The sequence below is a fragment of the Bubalus kerabau genome, chromosome 2 (assembly GCF_029407905.1).
Source record: "Bubalus kerabau isolate K-KA32 ecotype Philippines breed swamp buffalo chromosome 2, PCC_UOA_SB_1v2, whole genome shotgun sequence".
NCBI classification, from domain to species: Eukaryota; Metazoa; Chordata; class Mammalia; order Artiodactyla; family Bovidae; genus Bubalus; species Bubalus kerabau.
This window is the reverse complement of record NC_073625.1, coordinates 17,581,520-17,600,380: the sequence shown is the minus strand read 5'-3', so window position 1 is coordinate 17,600,380 and position 18,861 is coordinate 17,581,520. Positions and strand designations below refer to the sequence as shown.

Here is an 18,861-nt window from a genome sequence, read left to right as displayed (position 1 = left end):
CTTTGAATCTATGCATTGTAAAATCCAAATATTTGCATACACATTAAAGGTCAGTCATTTGGATATTTTTTCTATATGATACTCATTTGTTTCTAAATCCTTCTTTTCCCCAAGGATTTGGACAAGGAACACTGACTTGGAATAATGTGAGAAAACCCATAGCATAATGCACATTCATAGAATATATTTTTAGTTGTCTGGACATGAAGAATAATATCTAGCTGATTAGATGTGTTTAATAGAATTTTTGGAAAGAATAAATTACCCTCTGCCATATGACCTGCTATTTATAGCTTTGTTCTGGACAATGAACATCAAAACAGAATGAATTAATTGTTCTCCATGCTATTATGTCTTATATATAGTCATATCAACATCTATAAAAATATCAAATCAGTACTGATAAAAAATAGAATGTAATTTTCCTCTATTGTCCTTGAAGAAGGAAAATTATTATTATAGATCCTGTACCTTCCCCTTCCACGGACTGAGGAGAAAAGTTCATATTTATCAAATGTAAAAGAATTTGTGTCATAAATTTGGTCAAAGGTATAACCCCAGTTCCTTCCTGACTTCCATCCCATCCTGATTCTTTCTTAACTAATTTTTTTATTGCAGAAAAATAGAGAAATCAAAATTTATTATTTAAATCATTTTTAAAAATATTTACTTATTTGTCTGTGCTGGGTCTTAGTTTCAGTATGTGAGATCTAGTTCCCTGACCAGGAATTGAACCTAAGCCCATTGCATTGGGAGCACAGAGTCTTAGCCACTGGACCACCAGGAAAGTCCCCATTTAAATCATTTTTAAGTATACAGTTCCGTGGCCTTAAGTGCACATACATATTGGGCAACCATCACTACCATCCATCTGCAGAAAGTTTTCATCTTCCCAAACTAGTACTTTATACTGGTTAAACAAAAACTCCCCATCCTCCCCTTTGTCCCGTCTGTGGTAACCACTGTTTTCTTTCTATCTCTATGGATTTGCCTGTTCTGAAATGTTGTTGCTGAACCACGAAAAGATGCCGGGATTCTTGGCCTCCGGAGGAGAAGAATTCAATCCGGGGCCAGAGCCAAGGCTTGCTCGCTCAGAGCTTTTGTGCAATAGAGTTTTATTAAAGTATAAAAGGGACAGAGAAAGCTTCTGACATAGACATCAGAAGAGGGCAGAAAGAGTACCCCTTTGCTAGTGTTAGCAATGGAGTTATATACTCTCCAACTATTTATTACAGTGAATCAAAAGAATGTCTGGAGGTTGTAAAGACCTCACTAGACCTACTCTCATAATTTAGATTTTAAGATAACAAGATTAGCCAGAAGGTTTTTTCCACAGACTGTCCTCAAGCAGGATACATTATTGTTATATAATCCTAAGGAATATAGAGGGGAAAAAAAGTTTGTCCTTTCTTCTTCCTTGAGAATCCCAGACCCCTCTCTCCTTGGGGACCCCTGGACTTTTTATCAACCTGCCTAGGAAATGACTCTCTCAGTACTAGGTACCTTATATTAATAAAATCATGCAGTATTTGTCCATTTGTGTCTGGGCTTATTTCACTTAACAGTAATGTCTTCATGGTTCATCTGTGTTATAGCATGTGTCAGGGTTTCATTTCCTTTTAAAGCTGAGTAATATTCCATTGTATGTTTAGACCACATTGTGTTTATCCAGTCATCTATTAATAGCTGTCTAGATAGCTTTCTCCCTTTTGGCTATTGTGAATAATGCTGCTGTGAACATTGGTATATAAACAGCTGGTCAAATTTCTACTTTCTTTTGGGCCTATACCTAGAAGCACAATTGCTGGATTAGTGGTAATCTTTGTTCCAGTTACCTCTGAATGCTTTAATAATTTTGTTTGGGTCTCTACGTCAGACAGCTTCTCCTTAATCTTGTTCAAAATGCTTTATGGAATATTTAATACTATAAAATTTGAAGGGATGCCAGCTATTAATGATTTTATTCATTTAACCAGTACATAACAAAAATGTGGTAAGCATTTGGAATGTCCAGGTACTTTTATAGACTTTGGATTCAGGGAATAAGATGTAAACAAGTGAGGAGATAATACAACTCCAGCATGGATATATAAGAAAATAGGAAGGTAATATGATGGAAAGTATTCAGGGCTACCTTAGTTTTGCTCTGTATGGAAGGACTCTCTGAGAAGAAAACTTTTGAGCTTGGAGACCCTAGGAATGAGGAGGAGGCAGCCATACCAGGAAGACTGTTACAGGTGGAGAGAATAATAAATGCAAAGACTCTCAGGTGGAAACAATTCAGGCCATTGTAGCCAGAGTCTGTTGTTCAAGGGCAGAGTGGTATGGATAGTGGAAGTGGAGGGTGTAGAAACTTTGCGTTTTATTTGAAGTTCAACCAGAGACCAAAAGACAGCATTAAGCATGAAGTGGCATTATCTGATTTAGAGTTTTAAAAGATCACTGATTGTTCTGTAGGAAGACAAGAAACAAGAGAAGCAAGGAAACCAGATGGGGCTATTTCAGTGGTGCAGGTAAGAGACTGTACTTGGAGTGGAAATAGTGGGTAAGTGCAAAAGAAGAAGAGAAATTGAAATCCTATTTTTTTTTTACATAAACAAGTTAATTTCTCTCTCATGTAAAACTTTGTTAAGAGCTGTTAATGGTGCTCTTTGGTAAAAAAATCTTGGTGCCTTTTTATCTTTATCATGTGTAATTTCTGTTGTTAAGGTCATTCCATGGTCCAAAATGGCTGCAGGAAATCCAGCCATTATATCACCTGGAATATATTTTGAAGATAAGGTCAACAGAACTCATCAAATAATTATAGTTAGGGAAGGAAGATATGCAACTAAGGTTAATGCCTATTTGTGGCTTAAGTAATTAGATAAATGGTGGTGGCACAGAATGAGATAGAGACTATTTGGGGACTGTTTTGGAAGGGTGAAATGCTATTAGAAATATTTGCATTTTAAGTGTTTTGTTTTGTTTTTTTTTAGTTGAGATATCTACTTTGTATCCAAGTGAAGATGTAAACTAGAAAAGTCTGGAATTCATTGAGGAGGTGAGGGTTTGAGAGATATATTTGGAAGTTATTGGAATAAAGATTTAAGTCTGTTGGCTAGATGAGATCACCTGGGTAGAACATAGATACAGAAAATGAAAAAGTTCAGAACCAAGCTCTTGGACTTCAGTGTTAAAAGTTGACAGAGAAGGAGAAACCAGCAAAGACTGAGTGCTAGGACTGACAAGGTGGGAATAAACCAGGAGTGCACAGTATCATGAAAGCACCTCATTGTCAAGGCCATGTTGATTGAGAAGACAGAAGACTTTCTGTTGGAGTTGCCAATGTGGAGGTCACATTAGTGATCTAAATGGTACCATTTCAGGAAGTAATACATTGAAATTCTACATCAAACTAAAAGTCACCCACTTCATACACTCCAACTGAAGGCCTAGCTGTATGAAGTTGGTACACAGTGTCCTGGGAGTACATGTTTTGGTTTTGTCCTTTGGATTCCCCTGTTAGATATACATTGCTCTTAAATAGAGCTTCAGAAATAATGTCTTGGTGATGAATGATTCCAACAGGATCAAATAAATCCCAGAGTGTTAAGCACATCGGGTTTATTGTTAGTTGTTTCCTGAAAACGTTTGAAGCCTTGACTCTGTTAGGTGAAATATAACTCCATTAAATTGTCTGACTTTTTAATACTTTAATTTAGTGCCATGGACCACTTTTAGTGGAAAATGTTTTGGCAGAAGGATCCCTTTTAAATGGCTTGGCTTTCACAATTCTGCCGTTCACCTTTCAAGCCTTTTCACCTGTCTATTCTGAATTTGCATCTGGCCCAATGATAACTGGGAAAGAGTTTTAATTAGCAAGGATGAAACAAGTGAAAATTGTTTAGGAAGATAATGAGATGAAAACACATTGGACTAGAGGATGAAACCCTGATTCATCCTGCAGGTGTCTGTCACTGACCCTCTGCATTACTGTGGTATCTGTAGAACCTTTTTAGCCCCCAGGTTTCACATTTGTAAACTCTCTAAATAAGGAATGGGAATTACATCCTTAAATACTATCAGGATCCTCTTATGTATTCTAAGGCATGTAGTGACAATCCATGGACACGGGTCTGGATTATACAGATCTAGCCTTACTAGCAAAGAACTTGCCCTGGATATAGAACTGGGAAATGTCATCTGACCAAAGGTGGAGATGAATGACATCACCCTAGGTCAGGATGGACTACTTATTATTGTTCAGTTGCTAAGTTGTGTCCAACTCTTTGCAACCCCATGGACTGCAGCATGCCAGGCTTCTCTGTCCTTCACTATCTCCTGGAGTTTGCTCAGAATCATGTCCATTGATCGGGGATACCATTTAGCCATCTCATCCTCTGTTGCCTGCTTCTCCTCCTACCCTCAATCTTTGCCAGCATCAGGGTCTTTCCCAATGAGTCAGCTCTTCGCATCAGGTGGCCAAAGTACTGGAGCTTCAGCTTCAACATCAGTCCTTCCAGTGAATATTCAGAGTTCATTTCCTTTAGGATTGGCTGGCTTGATTTCTTTGTGGTCCAAGGGACTCTTAAGAGTCTTCTCTAGCACCACAGTTCAAAAGCATCAGTTCTTTGGCACTCAGCCTTCTTTATGGTCCGACTCTCACATCCATACATGACTACTGGAAAAACCATATCTTTGAATATACAGATCTTTGTAGGCCAAAAGGAAGACGTAGGAATAGTACAGGAATGGAGGAAAACATGGTGGAAGGGAAAGTGTGACAGTGAAGCAAGTTGGAGATTGAAAGGCAAGAAACTGAAATCCAAGGCTTCACAGTAGTTGCTGGATTTTGGTCACAGGTCAGGCAGCATCACATAGGCTTATGAGGAATGAGGACAAGATTTGTTTGGCTTGTTTAAAGCTGTGCCACAGAGTGGGGAGATTGTGGCTCAGCTTCAGCTGGATGGATAGAAAACATGAAGCTGAACTGAGAGATTTCTCAACCGTATATATTAATAGGTGTGTAAAGAAAAAGCCTCTTGCTGTAGATGTTTGTGTTAGAACACAGTGAATGAAGGGAGAAGGTGTGGAGCCTCCGGCTGGAGAGATTGACAAGGTATGTTGCAGAGAAGGATCTGGAGCAGGACAAGAGCTGAAATGTGGAGGCTGAATCTGTGACCAGGAGATGCTTAGATCAGATTCACTCTTCATAGTCTTTGTGTCTCTCCTTCTCTTTCTTGGGTCTCTAGAAAACACGTGATTCCAAAACCAGCAGTGTTGCGGCACTTTGCTCCTGCGGCCCTACAAAGAATAGCGTGCAAGAGTTTTAAGTGGTGGCAAGCTCAAAATAACATTTGTATTGCACTTTATAATACATAAAGCACTTGAATGTAATTAACTCATTTGATTTGATCATTACAATAATGCCTGAGGCTGATAGTTATAAACCTCACAACTGATGAAAACAGATGAAATCTTCATCAGCTAAATCTGAGGCTTAGTAATTAGCAGAGTCAGCCAAGCCTACTTCCGGACCCCATGGTCCTCTGGTCCTCAATGCCATGCTCTTTTCACTATATGGTGCCAACTTATTAAAAATTAAAAGTCTGTTTTTAGGATAGCTCATAGTTTTAGGTACCAAAATACCAGTTATTTATTAGATATGAGGAAATAGAGCAAATTTGAGGATTTTTACCCCATACTTTAATGAAATTCTAAAGGCCAAGAGGCAACTGGCCAACAGCAGAAGGAGAACCAAAGAGGGTGAATAGTTGATAATGTTTATACTGAACCCAGAAACTGGTAAAGAATCCACCTGCCAGTGCAGGAGATGCAGGAGATGCAGGTTCAATCCCTGGTCTGGAAGGTTCCCTGGAGGAGTAAATGGTGATCCATTCCAGTATTCTTGCCTGAAAAATCCCATGGACAGAGGAGTCTGGCGGGCTACAATCCATAGAGTTGCAGAGTTGGATGCAACAGAGCATGCGTGCGCACACACACACACACACACACACACACACACTCGATCCAGAAACTGTCAAAGTTAGGTGATGTTTGAGTTGTTAGAGTTGCCTGGTTATTCATGACACCCAGTGACGCTGAGTCTTGGTAATAAAAACTTCAGAGAATCTGAAAGAACTCATCATTTGCTTTGTTATTTTGAGTTTACCACTGCAAGGGATAATCTGGAATTGGATCACATGATTATAAATGACTTATTTTTAGGGGCATAATAAGCAATGCAAAGGACAGGTCTGGTTATTAGTGCCAAAATATGTATTTATTCCACATGCTGCTTTTTTTCAGACCTTTTCTGATATATTGTTTCTGACTATTAAATTATACCCAAATAGAATATGCAACTGCATGTATCCAGCTTATTTCAGTGGGCACTCAGGGCAGCATAAATAGAAACAGAATAATCAGAAGCATTTAGAATTCTGTTCTTATTCATCTAACAGGCTTGTCCTTATTCTAGAATGCACGTGGTGATTTTAATCCTCTTTCCACACTTAAGACTTTCTCTGGGCCTCAGTTTCTGGAATTCTCTTTCTCCATGAAAAGATTTCCAAGACAAATATCCACCTATGACTGCTTGTTCCTTGTCCACACACACAAATCAAAGTTGCTCAAAACATGGGAAACAATGATCAAGAGTAAAAAGAAAAAGCTTATTCCTTAGAAAGAAGGAAGCTAGAAGATTTTTTCAGACTTTCTTGTTTGGGGGAAGCAGACTGCTTTCTTCTTCTTTTTTTTTTTTTTTTAGTTAAAGCAGATTTGGAATGTGGAAAAAAAAAATGACCTAGATTGTGTTGTGTTCTTCCCTGGAGAAGGGAAAGGCTACCCACTCCAGCATTCTGGCCTGGAGAATTCCATGGACTGTATAGTCCATGGGGTCACAAAGAGTTGGACATGACTGAGCAACTTTCACAAAGAGTTTAGCTGAAGTGAGCTCTTCAGGCATTGGTTTTAAGTGAGAAATTTGATTAGTCCTATAGGAAGCAATAAATGCAATGTTGGGGGAAATGCAAGGTTGAGAGCATGTCAAAAAAGTTGCACAATAGTTATGTTTAATGTGGAGGAAAAATTAAAATCAAACAAACTGAAAACCCACATGTACCAAATGTTCCCCCCCTCCATTAACTGTAGAAGTTAGAAACTGTTCTGTATGCGCCTTCCCAACCTGTACTGAGATTTTGAATTTTATAATTTATACTAATATGTCACTCTACCAGATGTAGTCTTTTGAGGCACTCTGGTTATGGAAAGCAGATGAAGTGAATTGTCTGTTGAATTGTACTTTTTTATCTTTCTTCCTCTTTTTTTTGAAATATGCTTTTCAGTTATCCCTTTTTAAGAGGACTTTGGATTAGAATTGGGCAGTTGAGTTGACTTCCTTGGAAAATGAATCTGGGTGTTAGTTAAATCTACTTGGAGGGTTTTCTTTTCAGAAGCAGACTTGAATAAAAAGTGGTTCTTGCTCTCAAATTCACTTTTAACAGTCTTCAGGCAGTTGACAAAGACTTTTGTGTGCTAGGTGCTGAGGAATACAGAAATAAAAGTGACACTGATTCTGCCCTCCAAGAATTTACAGTCTAGAGAAGGAGCCAGAATATAAACAAAGACATTGATAAACAGTTAAAAATTGTGCTAAGCGCGATGATGGAGAATAACAGGCATGCTTTATATCCATGTGCTTTGTTAATTCCTGGCCCAGCAGGCACACTATCCATCTTTGAGGTGTCTTGGTGTTCTTTCTAGAAGCTCCTCTGGGGAGAGATGATGGAAATTGATGAAGATGAGAAGACAGCAGGTTGATGTAGCATAGAGGTTTTCAAGCTGCGCCCCCCCCTTATATATATATATAATTTAGATTCTAGAAAGAATATATATATATATAAGTTATATATATATAACTTAGATTCTAGAAAGAATATATATATATAAGTTATATATATATAACTTAGATTCTAGAAAGATTCTGCCATGGAGAAGGCAATGGGAGTGAGCAGGGAATAAGGTTTGAGGCTCTGGGCTCCCCCACCTCAACTTCTCTTAGACCTGCTCTGTCTTTATATGTTGAAGACTTCTGCTAAAGGAAGAAAAGCATTATAAATTCACTGTTGTGGTCTGAACAGATCAGTCTTTGGAACTAGACAATTCTGAATTCCAAACAGTAACCCTTGAGTAGCTTGTCTTAAATCCCTTGAGTCTGTTGCTCATCATTTGTAAAATGGCACCCAAGCCCATTCTGTGGGAGTTTTCAAGGCTTGTAAATACTGCCTAGGAGAGAGGACCTTACTGAGGAAAGCAGTTCTTATTGTTCTTATTACATATATATGTGATTAGCGTGCACAGATTATGAACTTATTATAAATAACATTTTTTCCCAAAAGTTTTGTGGTGATAAAACCCTTGGATGAAATAAAGCACGGCTACTTTGGTTAATAGGTTCTATGCTTTACTTTTTTTTATATCTAGGATTTTTTTTTCAAATACTAGAAATTCATCTGGAAACTTAAATCTCACCCCCTGTTGAGAACAGTTCTTGATGTGCTACTCATTCTGCCAAATGGACAAACTCGACTGTTCTCTCAGAATACACAATTACAGAAAGCAAAAGAGAGTTGGGAAGTAAAAGACAAAAAAGTTATGTGTACATATGGCCATGGGAGAACTGCTTTAGACATATTTGGTCTGTAAATGCCTGTGGAAACTTGAATGTATCGCCTTTGTTTTTTCAGATTTTGCTCATGGGAGGGACACTTAGTTTGTTCTTTGAATTTAACCATTGTATTTTAACATACATCCTGATTTAATCATATTGGTCAAAATTTTCTTTTTATAACATCCAGACAGCTTGTGCATATAACCACATGCAGTTTTATTTTGTTGCCAACTGGTCACCATATGGAAGTCCGTTGAAATGTATTTTGATTATATAACTCTGTACATAGGCAGATCATCCCAGGGGGCTCAGGTAGCACTGTGGCAAGTGGATTCGGCTTGAGACTAAAGATGTGGTTATGATAGGTGGCATTTCTGGACTCACAGTACCTTGTTTAAGAAAAACTCATAAAATGGCAATCGATGCCTTAGATTATTTTTTTACAATGAACTCATACAAATATGTACTATCCAACTTTCTTCAGATGTAATTAATGTTGCAGATATTTCTTTAGTAATTTGACTACTCTAACAACACATTCACAATAAAAATATATATAGAAAAGAGAAGCAGAAGGAAACCTAGAATGAGTTTTTAGAGTTGTTGAAAATGCATATGTAATTTAAGCCCTTTTAAAAATTTTTGAAGTTGGGCTATTCTATGGCGCAGAGACTTCTGTCATAAAAATGAAGAATGAAAACTGTGTTTTTTTTTCTTCCTTATTCACCCCTGGTATTATAAATATTATTTTAAGGCCATTTAAAGTAAAATAACTGCCTGATTAGAATTTAATTACCTGTTGTGTTGAAAATGTCATACTTTACAGTAGAAATAAATTGAGATACATTTTTAGTCTCAACTATAGGGATATAAGGAAATAACATACAGTAGTTTTCTAGATGCGATTAGATATTTGTTTTCCATTTTGGCATTTCCTTTCAGTTGACCTGACATGATGATAAAAATGACAGCTATTTCTCAGTTGGCATTTGAAAGACTAGAGCAATAAGAAACCCAGCAGAACTCCTGGAGAATTTTCATAGGGAAAATAAGCATATTGACATTCTTTGACTTTTGTATATGGATTTTTGGCTCCAGCTGTTCCAAAGCCATTAAGAGTTAGAGTTAATCATTCTTGATTTTTTTATTGTCAGTCAGTCCCCTTATTCATAATGCTGAATAATGCCAATACTATTTAGTTTTATTTATGCTCACAGGCAGTGCTATGGCAAAAATTTCATAAGGTGGCATACTAAAATTCTTGCAGGTAAGTGATAAAATATGTGTTCTTTAGCAGGCTATTGATTGATGTTCTCAGTAAAGGAATAAATCTTTTGCACTTAAGAGGTGGTACCCAAATAACCTTAAACAATCCTACTGTGTAAAATATATCAGCCATCTCTTTCCTCTAAAGATAAACTGAAGGCTCTTTTGAAATATGTACAAATCCTTAATTTCTAAGTTTATTGGCTAAGTCAGCTTATTTAGTAATGAAAGAAATGACTCTTCATTCTTATGTGAGCATCTACTTTCATTGCAAGATTATCAAAGCTTCTTGATGGAGATTGATGCTGGCATAAGGTCTCACATGCTCTCTCCCTATGGATTCATAAAGTGCTCCTGTTCATACCAAACTTTTAAACCCAGAAAAAAATGGATGGTGTGGTAATAAGCAGAACAGTGACGTTCCAAAGACGCCTATGCCCTAATCCCTGAAACCTGTAAATGATATGTTATACCACATGGCAAAGGGGAATTAGGTTTCAGATGGAATTAAGGCTACTAATCAATTGATCTTAAAACACAGAGGTTATTCTTGATTTTCCAAGTGGGTCTAAATTAATCATAAGTTTCCTTAAAAGTAGAAGATAGAGATAGAAGAGGTGGGACTGATGAGGCTGGAGAAGGACTCAAGTCATTATTACTGCTTTTGAAAATGGAGGAAGGAATTTCATTCACTAGCCAAGGAATGCTTCCATCTTCTAGAAGCCGAAACAGGCAAGTAATCAGATTCTACACTCGAGTTTCCAGACAAGAATGCAACCCTGAGAAGATCCTGTTTTAGTCTTGTGAGACCCATTCCAGACTTCTATACAACTGTAAGATAATAAATGTATGTTGTTTTAAGGCAATAAGCTTGTGATAATTTGTCACAGAAGCAATAAAAAACTAACACGGACAGCAGAAGACAATAGTGTCTTTTATTTTTTATTTTATTTTATTTAACTTGACAATATTGTATTGGTTTTGCCATATATCAAAATGAATCTGCCACAGGTATACATATGTTCCCCATCCTGAACCCTCCTCCCTCCTCCCTCCCCATACCATCCCTCTGGGTCATCCCAGTGCACCAGCCCCAAGCATCCAGTATCGTGCATCGAACCTGGACTGGCAACTCGTTTCATATATGATATTATACATATTTCAATGCCATTCTCCCAAATCATCCCACCCTCTCCCTCTCCCACAGAGTCCAAAAGACTGTTCTATACCTGCAGTCATGGAACATCTATTACTTTTCTGTTTATTAAATACAGTTTAATTCCTACTGCAGCATCTTAGGTGTAATTAAAACATCCTCCCATGAATCAGAGTGAAAATCATACTTGAGTGTCTGTCAGTTGCCTTGATAACAGCTTTATATTTTCTCAACTAATTATATTAGGAAGGCTGGAGCTTAGTGGAGTGAACAGTGGGGTGGAAGCCCAAAAATCTTTCCACCCATGCACAAAATATACAACCATTCCTTCTCTATCTCATTCCTAAAGTGCCCTGTTAAGGTAGAAGGATGCTGGCTTATGACGGTCCTTGGGCACATGCAGAGTTCAGTTGCCTGAACAGGTTGATTTGGGGGTATAAGAAAAGTATTAAAACATAGACTGAATTTAAAAAATAAATAAAAAATATAGATTGGCTCCTCTGTCCATGGGGATTTTCCAGGCAAGACTACTAGAGTGGGTTGCCATGCCCTCTTCCAGGGAATCTTCCCAACCCAGGAATCGAACCCAAGTCTCCCGCATTGCAGGCAGATTCTTTACCATCTAAGCCACCAGGGAAGCCGAAGAATATTGGAGTGGGTAGCCTATCCCCTCTCCAGGTGATCTTCCCAACCCAGGGATTGAACCCAGGTTTCCCACATAGCAAGCGGATTCTTTACCAGCTGAGCTACCAGAGAAGCTGAAGTATTGATAGAAGGGACTTTTGAGACCATCTAGTCTAATAGTTTGGTTTTACCAATGAGGAAATTCAGGCCCAGGGTCACTCAGCTGGTAGGTAGTCAAATTGAGATGAGAAACCACATATTCTGTTTCTCCCTAGTTCTTTATTGTTTCTACTGTAGAATGAATTCTAACCAGACCTATGCAATCAGTTCCTCTGCTGGTCCAAATTACAATCACCATCAAGCCAAATGCACTTGAAGTATTACATCCAGGAACCATAGTTATATCTATTTATGTTCCCTAGATAAAGTCCCTATAGAATTCTCGTTAACACCAAAAAGCTCAAGAGGAAATGAAAAGTTCTGTGTTCAATAACAGTTGAGACCAATAATATTTGTGGATATAAGTGATATGACTTAAGCTAAGAATCACCAAATCATTCAAGCATAAAGAACAATGAGTTTATATTTTACCTTGTTTATTAGCTATAATCTCCACTACTGGATTGACCCAAAGCCTCGGTGACTTTGGGTGACTCTGATATTAAACATGACTAAATGTCTTCTCTATGTATGGTGCTTTGGGTAAATTAGTCAGCTTTTCTGAGCCTAGGCTGCTTCCTCTGTACCATGGAACTGACTGTTCTTTATGTTAGTTTCTCAGTCTTGTCTGACTCTCTGTGACTCCGTGGACTGCAGCCTGCCAGGCTCTTCTGTCCATTGGATTTCCCAGGCAAGAATATAAGAGTGGGTTACTACTGGAGTGGCTTGCCACCCCTTCTCCAGAGGATCTTCCTGACCCAGGGATCGAACCCCAGTCTCTTGAATTGTAGGCAAGATTCTTTACTGTCTGAGCCACCAGGGAAACCAGACTACTCTGTATCAGAGAGCTATTAAAAGGATTAAAGGAACAACACCTGCAAATTCCATACTGTTATTTGGAACATAACCGGTTCTGAGTAAACAGTAGCTATTTTATTGTTAAATTTAAAAAAAAATAAAACTTGCTAAAATTTCTGAAGAGCATATATATCTCAGTGGGAAGGAAAACAGAAGGAAAGCTAAGCAAGACCCTTGGATCTAGAAAATGAGAGGAAAGAGACGGGAAAGGGAGGATGACAGGGGTGTTGGGATTGGGGGTGGGGAATGAATGTCATTCCAGAAAGGGGGGAAGATTGGAGAAATTCAAAGGCTCAAGGGTCAAAGGAGAGGCTAGAAAAAGTGTCAGAAGGAAGGGCAGAGAGAAGGTCAAAGGAAGAGAGAGGAGAGGGGAAAGAGAAGGAAAGCAGAGAAGCCAGCGATGGTTTATAAAAGTGGTAATTGAGGAAGACATGAGAAGAGGGGAAAAAAAATTAACACAGAGAGTGATTGAAATCACCAGGTCATATTTTCTTCTGATTCATCTCCTAAAGGAAATACTTTGTAAAGGAGAGCTTTGCTCTTTTGTGTACTAAAGAATATAAAGTAAGAATCCCTCCTTCCTTTTTTCTAATGATGACCCTGAGCAAGGGTATGCTCCCTCTTAAACATCCCTCTTGTCTGAAGCTCTGTGTCAGTGTGATCACATAGGGTCTCTTTGATTTATGGGACTGATGTCAATTTCAATGGTGTCTCTGGTAGCTCCTTGTCAATTGATCCCTCTGGAACTGAACCCAAAACTCAAGTGATCCCCAGTCCCTTACAGATAGATGGCTTTTGTCTTTTCCCACAGTCCCCATAATCACTCCCCGAAAGTATAAAAGTGAAGTGAAAAAAATGAACGTGTTAGTCGCTCAGTAGTGTCTGACTCTATGTGACCCCATGTACTGTAGCCTCCCAGGCTCCTCTGTCCATAGCATTCTCCAGGCAAGAATACTGGAGTGGGTTGCCATGCCCTCCTCCAGGGGATCTTCCTGACCCAGGTATTGAACCCAGGTGTCCTGCATTGCAGGCGGATTCCTTACCATCTAAGCTACCAGGGAAGCCCAAAAGTGTGAAAGTCTTTCTCAATAAGACCTGGATGAAATAGAATAATGCTGTTTTCCCCAAACTTGTCTGATTATACAAATACTGAGAAGCATGTCTATCTGGAGATGCTTATTCTTCCCTCCAGGTGATTCTTATAATTACAAACTTGAAATTTTGTGCCTGTAGAAATTCAAGCACTTCAGAGTAAAGTAAATGATTGTCTCAGTACCTGGGCAGTTCTAAATCTGATACCATCATTTTCCCAAACCAGAAGTTGACAAATTGACAAATAGACTTCAGGTCTATATTCTTAAAGTAGTTATCTCTGTTTTAGCTGAGCGATCTTACTGCTACTAGTGATGATAATTTTATGGATGACTCTGGTCTATATTGTCAGTACTCAAGAGATAACCTCCTCTGTTAAGTTTTTGCTCTGCTTTTTACAAGACTTAGTCATTCTTTCCCTGCTTCATGTCATAGCCTCAGATATGAATTACAGTCATATGGTGAGAAAATTGTCTAAGACTTCTCACGACTCCATGCTTTTTCAAGTAGAGGTTGTGTCTTATTAATTTTTAAGTCTTCAGTAGTTTGCCTGCCTGGTACATAGTAGATATTCAACACATGTTTAGTGAGTGAATATTCAATAGACTGTTACGAAACTGTACCTGGGGAATGAGAAATTGAGCTTATCCCAGGAAAAGAATATGAAACAGTGGTAGGTTTGCCTCAGATCATCTTTACATTCTAATTAGGCCAGAAGCCCCAGGACCTGTCTCTACATCTCTCTGGGCATCACATTTCTTATCTGTCTAGAATGGGTGTAGAATTGATCTCAGAGGTTGGCTTGAGCTTTATCACTCTGTGGATGAACCTCTGATAATTAGGCTTTTCTTGTATGCTCAGATTGCATGGAACCCTGTAGAGAGGGAATGCTAGAGCAGGGGGTAAGGGGCCGGAAGGTGATAATGATGACTAACTCGAGATAATTTATTTTGTGACATGATGCTGAACAATAATAATGTATTGTTGTGTCAAATACTGTAGCATTCAACTCTGCCTCAAATCGCACAAGATGTACAAAAGGCAAAGACCATATGAGGTTTCTGAACTAACAGTGAATGATCACTGCAATATTAAGATAGAGAATTTACACTAATTGCGTTAGGGCTTCTTTGTATTAATTAATATTCCCCGTGAGCTGACTCCTGCCAAATTTGTCTGGCTGAATTCCTGGTGTAGCTGTTAGTAAGACCAGGATTACATCAGAAAGTGAGGCTAAGAAGATTTTATTGTGGGAAAACCTAAGGTCTAAATTTTGACAGAGGACAAAGGAATAAGGGGAGAGAGTTGGCTGCTATTTGGAAGAGAAGTTGGCACCTACAGTTTCACTTCATTTCTTAATACGGGTTGGGAAGGGAATTGGCCACTGAAGTCAAGTCCGCATGTATTTTTTCCTTTACATCTCTCTTATAAGGCAAATTTTGAAGGAAAAAAGAATGCTGTATTTCTCCATTGTGAATTGCGCTGCTTCTTCAGCAGAGAAGCAGGAGAAATTCTATTTACATACTTTTACATCTTTTCAGCTGCTCTTAACAAGCCCCCAAAGGCTGAGTTAATGTTTATTTGGACTTGTGGTGGCCAAAGGGAATAGCAAGAATTATCCTCTGGATTGCAGTGGCAGAAAATGTGAGTCCTTTCCTGAGCTGGAAGAGGTTTACCTGCATGATTCGCCCTCTACTTTCTAGTACTGTCCTGGGAGATGGAATTGACCTTTGGCTTACTAGAAATAGTGTGAACTTTGGTCTCAAATATACCAGGCTGGCTTCAAATTTCACTTTATTCACTTTTATAAAACCCCCAGTGTGTGTGTGTGTGTGTGTGTGTGTGTGTGTGTAAGTTGCTCAGTCATGTCCAACTCTTTGTGACCCCATGGATTGTAGCTCACCAGGCTCCTCTGTCCTTGGAATTCTCCAAGCAAGAATACTGGAGTGGGTAGCCATTCCCTTCTCCAGCGGATCTTCCTGACTTAGAAGTTGAACCCAGGTCTTCTGTATTGCAGGCATATTCTTTACCATTTGAGCCACCAGGGAAGCCCCGAAACCCCCAGTAAACTGAATGAAATCTTTGAGCCATGGTCTTCTCATCTGTACAGTTGCAATAACCATGCTGTGCGCTAGAAGGGTCTCACGGTTGATAGGCCCACTGCAAAATGAACATGCAGGACTCTGTTCAAACAATATTTTGAATTTCAGGATGGTGATAGCAGAGGATTCAATGAGAGCCAGAGCCCTTTAGAGCTTGTATGATATAGCAGGTTATATCTCCACAACACTGCCCCTGGATGTGCAGGCCATTTGTCTGCTGGATATAAGATGCTCCCCCTGTGTATGTCTGTATCTCAGAGCTGATCCCTGAAAACTACATTCCCACTGGCTGCTAAGTAGGTGTGAGCAATGGGAAGAAATGACAGGAGATTGGAAATTGGGAGAAGTCAAGTTCGTTCTTTCTTTCTCTTTCTCCCCTTGTCTTTTAACTTCTCAGATGCATCTCCAAAAGTGACTGAACCTCCTCTTCTGGCTCCAGCCACCCCAGACCAGCTCACCTTCTGGGGTCATTCTTTCCCTGACCCCACTTCCTGTTACACAATCCGCTGTCCCAGGTCTCTGCAGGTGGCCCTTCTTCTGTGCTTCGATAATAGCATCTTTTCCCACAGTTTCTCCAGCCTCCCTAAAGATAGCTTCTTCCTACTACTGCCTGTACCCTGCTTGGCATTTCAGCTCTTCTAAGCTCTTCTAACTGGTTCCTCTTATTCAGTGTTCTCCTGAGCTATGTCACATGGAATCTGATACACATATCTGCCTTGTGAGGTTCTTACAAGAAATTCATTGGTCTGTGTGCTCTGTCTCTAAGTCATATCCGACTCCTTGCAACCCCATTGCAGGCAGATTCTTTAACATCTGAGCCACCAGGGGAGCCTATAAGTTGGTCTAAGGCAGTGTTTTTCAACCATAGGTGGCAATCCATTCGTGCGTCATAAAATCAATCTAATGGGTCAAAATGGCATTTTAGAATCCCAAAATAACATTGAATAGAAAACACGGCAGTGCATTGTGTGTGATTAGGGTAAGTAATGTTTCATAAAACTTTTTAGTTGTCTGTATGTGTATGTTGGGCTTCCTTGGTGGTTCAGATGGTCAAGAATCTGCCTGCAGTTCAGGAGAGCCAAGTCGCTTCAGTCATGTCCGACTCTTTGCGATCCTATGGACTGTAATACTGGGGTGAGTTGCCATGCCCTCCTCCAGGGAATATTTCCTGCAGTGCAGGAGACCCAGATTCAATCCCTGGGTCAGGAAGATGCCCTGGAGAAGAAAATGGCAACCCACTCCAGTATTCTTGCCTGGAGAATCCCATGGATAGAGGAGCCTGGTGTGCTACAGTTCATGGGATTGCAGAGTTGGACACAACTGAGCAACTAATGCTTCGTGTGTGTGTGTGTGTGTATGTGTGTGTGTAGTGTGCACCAGTTCATAATGTAATAAAACTCTCTTTCTAGCAGCTGAGATTAAAAAAAAAAAAAAAGTCAATGGTCTGTGATTATCTGGCACCTAATTAGCACTCAACAAATTGTAGCAACTCTTTTTGCCATCTACATCATGCCATATAAACACAGCCTAGTCAGACAGGACCCAAAGACTTTACTGTTTCATTTGACTTTGGCTCATCAGGATAGTTCCACAGAGTTGGGCCAGCCTGTTCTGAAATGGTCAAAGCATTTACTTGTATCTATTTGATTTCTCCTAGGCAAGCCCAGCCTGAGTCACCACGCTTGGCTGGAAGTGAAGCCAACCAGGTTCAAAGAACAGAAACAATTTTAAGATAACATTTTATTTGTCTATGATTCACTGCAAATCTGTCTCCCTACAGCTGCCTTCTTTAATATGGGCAAATGTCACCTAGAAAATTGGGAGTGGGGAGAAAGTGATGTAATAAACAACTTCCTGGTCAGCAAATTAGTAAGAATGCCATTTAGGTCTCTGGCATTCCTGTTTTCCAGAGATATCCAAGAACTCTACAAAGATAACGGTGCTTCCAGATGGCCATGAGATTCAGAAATAACAAATATTACCCACACCAGCACTTGCTGATGGGAGATCTGAAAGCCACAGGCTCCTTTATTTCGCCACCACAGCTGTGAATGCCTGCTGTTAAAGCTCCAGGTTGGTCATGATGGGAAAAGTCATAGCAGAAGAATTTTTGGCCCCTTGTCGAGTTCCTATCTATTTCATCAGGCAAAGAAACTCAAGTTCCCAACCAGTCTTGAAATCCATCCAACTTCAGAGAACAAGGGAGCTGAGTAGTAGTGAAATGATGGACTTTTCTGCTTCATAACCTTGTCCCAGACCTCAGCAGAGCTCTCTCTGGGGTTGAGGGCAGCCTTCCAAGCTCTCACACCTGTTTGACCGCATGGCAGACAAGGATCCTCAGATAGGTACGGTTTGGGGTGTATGTTTTGGCAAGAGAAAAGCCTATTTCTACCACTGCATGATAAGAGTATTTGCAAAAGTAAGGTGACAGAGAAAAGAGCAGAAACGGTTAACATTTACATAGGACTTATGTTGTGCCAGAAGTTGTACTAAGTATTGGGTTGGCCAGAAATGTTGTTCGGGTTTGTCTGTAAGATGGTACAGGCACTCCTGAATGAACTTTTTGGCCAACCCAATACTTGACACATATAAGCTCATTTGAACCTCACAATAACCCTGTCAGGTGGGTACTATTATTACTCTCATTTCCTTGCTAAGGAGGTGCATAGTTAAGGCAAATAACTTGCCCTAATTCACACAGCCAAATAGTCGTTGCTGCTAAGTCACTTTAGTCGTGTCTGACTCTGTGTGACCCCATAGATGGCAGCCCACCAGGCTCCCCCGTCCCTAGGATTCTCCAGGCAAGAACATTGGAGTGGGTTGCCATTTCCTTCTCCAGTGCATGAAAGTGAAAAGTGAAAGTGAGGTCACTCAGTTGTATCCTACTCTTCGCGACCCCATGGACTGCAGCCTACCAGGCTCCTACGTCCATGGGACTTTCCAGGCAAGAG

The 18,861-nt window shown here is 39.6% G+C and overlaps 1 long non-coding RNA gene across 1 annotated transcript in view; it reads left to right on the top strand.

Moving 5' to 3' along the window:
• The first annotated feature begins 2,309 nt into the window (after positions 1–2,309).
• Positions 2,310–18,861, top strand: part of LOC129643057 (uncharacterized) — a 329,392-nt gene continuing 312,840 nt past the window's right edge. Inside the window, exons 1-2 of the long non-coding RNA XR_008710038.1 lie at positions 2,310–2,513; positions 2,979–3,043. This is a non-coding gene — a long non-coding RNA (uncharacterized LOC129643057). The remainder of the gene's footprint in view (positions 2,514–2,978; positions 3,044–18,861) is intronic.